We start from the raw sequence: 5000 nt of genomic DNA on the forward strand, positions 1-5000 counted from the left end.
TCAGGGGTCAAACACCAGTCATCATCAGAGGTCGTGAGATGAAAGGTCATCACGGACCGCACAGGGGGGGAGGGGGAGGGGGGTATTGTTCATAGGTCAGGCGGATCACCAGATGTCACGGAGGGAGGGAGTCGCCCTCAGAAATGAATCAGGGTCATGATAGGTCACTGGCTGCCATGAAAGGTGACATGATGTTACACACACACACACACACACACGGGTCATGAAAGGTCAGCCGCTGGGGGTCATTAAGGGTTACATCAACCATCGCAGCGGCACACGAGGGTCAGCAAAGGTCACATGGGGGTCATGAGACGTAATCAGAGGTCAAGTGGGTGGTCAGGGGTCATACGGGACTCTACATGTAATACACGAGGTCATCGGAGGTGACGAGGGGTCATTAGAGGTTACAAGAAGACAACGAAGCCTATTACAAGGTCATTAGAGGTTACAATGGTTCATCAAAGGTTAAACGGGGTCATCAGGGGGTCATCAGAGGGTCACAAAGGGTCATCAGATATCCCAGGGGTCACAAAGGGTTAAAATAAAAGAGGTCATGAGAGATTTGAAGGGGTCACCAAGGTTAAAGAAAACGGATTGGGGGTTACATAGAACTAACTGGGGTTAACCAGAGTTTAAGAGAAATTCTATGGGAATGAATTATATAGAACACCCACCCCCCCTTTAACAATCATTACACTTTAATAGCTATTAACCTAAGTCAAACAAGGTCATCTTTGGGGGAGGTCACACTTGGGTGTGTCGCTCGTCTCATGAAGAAATATTAACAATTTCTTAACACTCAAGTATATGTAGGTGGATATGTGAGGCTCCCCCTTCCCCCTGTGTGTGTGTGTGTGTGTGTGTGTGTGTGTGTGTGTGTGTGTGTGTGTGTGTGTCACACTGGCAATACTCCACATTGCCTTCTGAATGAACCGACCCACTTCCACTTCTCTTGGGGGTAGGGGGGGTAACTGAACGAAGCAGAGGGTTTTTTTTCCCCCACTTTTTTCCCCCCCACTTCGGAGAGGCGGGGGGGGGGGAGGATATTATTTTTGCGTCGTACGGTAATGACGCTATACATTCTGTCCCCTCGAAGGAGAGGGGGAGGGGGGTGAGGGGAGGGGGAAGGGGGCGTGGACGACAAGTATGGAAGACGAGATGAGGCAAAAGAGGAAAAAAAAAAAGAGAAAAAGAGTTTTTGGAAACGAAAATATCTCATTGTCTCAAAATGGGGAGTAAAAGATTCCACCCCAACCTTCACCCCCATTTTCATATTCTTCTTCCTCCTCCTTACTCCCCACTTTTCCCTCTCTCCTTCCTCCTCCTCCTCCTCCCGCAACCCCCTAGTCACCCCATCTTCCTCCTCCTTCCTCTTCTTCCTCCTCCTGCGCCCCCCTAGTCACCCCATCTTCTTCCTCCTCCTCCTCCTTCCTCTTCCTCCTCCTCCGCCCTCCTAGTCACCCCATCTTCCTCCTCCTTCCTCTTCCTCCTTCTGCGCCCTCTTAGTCACCCCATCCTCCTCCTCCTCCTGCGCCCCCATAGTCACCTCCTCCTCCTCCTTCTCCTCCTGCTCCTTCCTCTTCCTCCTCCTCCTCCTCCTCCTGCGTCCCCCTAGCCACAGAGAGAGACTTTCCTTACGTCATTCACGAGTGATGAGACGACCGGGGAAAAGTGAGATTATTTTCACGACATGCAATCTTACGTGGGCAACCTTGTGACAACAGGGCATGCCGGGCCCTCGAGGGCACGTTACCAGGCGGGGATGGTAACGGGGGCTGGGTGGTTAGAGAGGGGAGGGTGAGGGGAGGTAGCGTTACCAGGTGAGAACAGTCATGAGGGCTGGGTTGGAGGATGTTACCAGGTGAGGATAGTAACGGGGGCTGGGTGGTTGGTGGATGGAGAGGAGGGGCGTGCGGGGGCGTTACCAGGCGAGGATAGTAACGAGGGCTGGGTGACTGGAGGACGTTACCAGTCGACGAATAGTAACGAGAGCTGTGAGGTGTGTGGGTTGTCGTTACCAGGCGAGGAACAGTAAAGAGAACTGGGTGGTTTGAGGAGGAGCGTTACCAGACGAGGAGGAGGAGGAGTAACGCTGGGAGAGTGGTGTCGGGGTGGGGCAACAACGAGAGGTCAGAGGAAGCGGGTGCGTCACCTGACAAGGACAACAACAACAGGGCGGGGGCAGCAACAGGGCGGGGCAATAACAGGGCGGGGCAATAACAGGGCGGGGCAATAACAGGGCGGGGGTAGGAACAGGACGGGGCAGCAACAGGGCGGGGGCAGTAACAGGACGGGGCAATAACAGGGAGGGGCAGCAACAGGACGGGGCAGGAACAGGAAGGGGTAGCAACAGGATGGGGCAGCAACAGGGCGGGGGCAGGAACAGGAAGGGGCAGCAACAGGATGGGGCAGGAACAGGGCGGGGGCAGCAACAGGGCGGGGCAATAACAGGGCGGGGGCAGGAACAGGACGGGGCAGCAACAGGGCGGGGGCAGCAACAGGACGGGGCAATAACAGGGCGGGGCAGGAACAGGACGGGGGTAGCAACAGGGCGGGGGCAGCAACAGGGCGGGGGCAGGAACAGGACGGGGCAGCAACAGGGAGGGGCAGCAACAGGATGGAGCAATAACAGGGCGGGGCAATAACAGGCCGGGACAGCAAATGGAAGGGGCGGTGGTAACGGGTAAGGGCATGACCTCAGTGGTAACAAATGATGTCACAGCCCACAGTGGTACGTTACAACCATCCTGCAGACGTCACAACCCTCCTGCTGAAGTCAGAGCCCTCCTACATACTTCACAACCCCCCGAAGTCGTAAGAAAACCTCCTTGCTGACATCACAACCCTCTTAACTGACATCACAACCCTCCCACTGACATCAAAACCCTCTCACTGATATCACAACGCTCCCACTTGACATCACAGCACTCCCACTGACGTCAACATCCTGCCACTGATATAACATACCTCCCACTGATATCACAACCCTCTCACTGACATCAAAACCCTCCCAAACTTGACTTCACAACCCTCAGTTGTTATCCATCCTCCCCCCTCCCCCCCCACAATGCCGTCACGGCTCATCTCTTGACGTCACAATCCTCTGTATGACATCAGCCGGGTCACTACTGCACTGGTGGGAGATTAAACCCTCCCCCAACCTCCCCGCCTCCCTCCTCCCCAGCCACGTAGAGCTAATCTCCCCTCCAAGCAACGGCGTAACTGAAGGTGTGGTCTCTGTTCTGGCCGGAGGACACATATGCCGTGGGGTCATTCTCTTCCCTCATGAGTTACTCCCTCATATGTGTCTTCCTTCGCCTCATCGTATCCGGGTTACTGACTGCGGGTCATCCGTCCCCTCATACATACCGTCTCATGTCTGAGTTAGTCTCATATGTGCATCACTTCACACACACGAGTTATTGCCTCATATGTGCATCACCTCACACACACGCGTTATTGCCTCATATGTGCATCACCTCACACACGCGTTACTGCCTCATATGTGCATCACCTCACACACGCGTTACTGCCTCATATGTGTATCACCTCACACACGCGTCACTGCCTCATATGTGTATCACCTCACACACGCGTTACTGCCTCATATGTGTACCACCTCACACACGCGTTACGGCCTCATGTGTATCGCCTCATACACGCGTTACTGCCTCATGTGCATCACCTCACACTACAGCACCTAAGAAGTGAGCAGTCACTGTTTCCACGCCTATCATCCACCACCTCACACCCGTCTCTTCTCCAGGAATGCCGTGGCCTCACGTCTCACCCTCATCGACCGCCACCTACGACGGATCTCGTCGCAACTCAACCCCCAAAAAGTTCCATCGTAAAGATGGCTCCTTTAAAAATCCCCTCCTCCTTTAAAAATCCCTCTTCCTTCCTCCCTCCTCCCATCCCTCATCCCACCTCCTCCATGTCCCTCCCTACCACAACCATGACAGCACGCACCTGGACGCCAGATGACGCAGCGCTGATACACACAGTCCCAACCCTAACACCGACGCAGGGGGGGAGAGGAGACATTCGACCCGAGACCAACACCAGGAACACCGCGTCATAACGCGCGTCGTTATTCAACCTTACTACGTAAAGACAAACACACACACACACACACACACACACACACACACACACACACACACACAGACACACGCACGCACGCACGCATGCACGCACGCAGGGGCGTTCGGCCGAATCAATGAATATTGAAATCACGTCCTCATGAGGACTGCGTTTAAGATTCTTCCTCCATGAGACGCCGTACAACCACTTCCTTGTTACTGCCCTGAGAAGGGGGTTCCTTGAGCCGTCGGCCATGATAGGATCCTGTTTAGGATGTGTGATGAGGGTAATTGCAGGGCGGGTCCTCTTCGTCGCCGCCTCCGCCGCCGTGGTGGTGTTCCTCCTCCTCCTCCCGCGCCCAGACCCTACAGTGAAGTACCCGCCTTGTCTGAAGAAGACCGCCCTGTGGGGTATCCTCCTGAAGAAGACCGCCCGTTGGGTATCCTCCTGAAGAAGACCGCCCGTGGGGTATCCTCCTGAAGAAGACCACCCGTTGGGTATCCTCCTGAAGGAGGAAGAAGACACCCTTCCCCACCACCCCTGTGGGTATTCTCCTGAGGAAGACCAACCCCGGGGGTGGTCTTCTTCAGTCGCGTCCTTATGTGGGTGTATGTACGATCGCTGATCAACCTCTCCAGGTCAACATACCACATCGTTCTATCTTTTTGAGGAATATATATATATATATATATATATATATATATATATATATATATATATAACTCTTTTCTCTCGATTTCTTGGTTCTCAGGCCCGCCTTTGGGTTAAGCTTCAACGTTAGTGAGCGTTTCAAATTTCCCTTGTCGTGATGGTAGCGCAACGGAAGTGGGGTTAATACTAATCAATAACATAATGATCCATGTTGCTTTTACCGAACTTCCCAAGTCTCTCTCTAAGCCTGCCCGTTATTC

General features: G+C 53.8%; 1 protein-coding gene across 2 annotated transcripts in view; it reads right to left on the reverse strand.

The window, feature by feature from the left end:
• Positions 1 to 5000, reverse strand: part of LOC139765990 (uncharacterized) — a 332498-nt gene that overhangs the window by 206492 nt on the left and 121006 nt on the right. The gene's annotated exons all lie outside the window — the stretch shown is intronic.

The sequence above is a fragment of the Panulirus ornatus genome, chromosome 56, assembly GCF_036320965.1.
Source record: "Panulirus ornatus isolate Po-2019 chromosome 56, ASM3632096v1, whole genome shotgun sequence".
NCBI classification, from domain to species: Eukaryota; Metazoa; Arthropoda; class Malacostraca; order Decapoda; family Palinuridae; genus Panulirus; species Panulirus ornatus.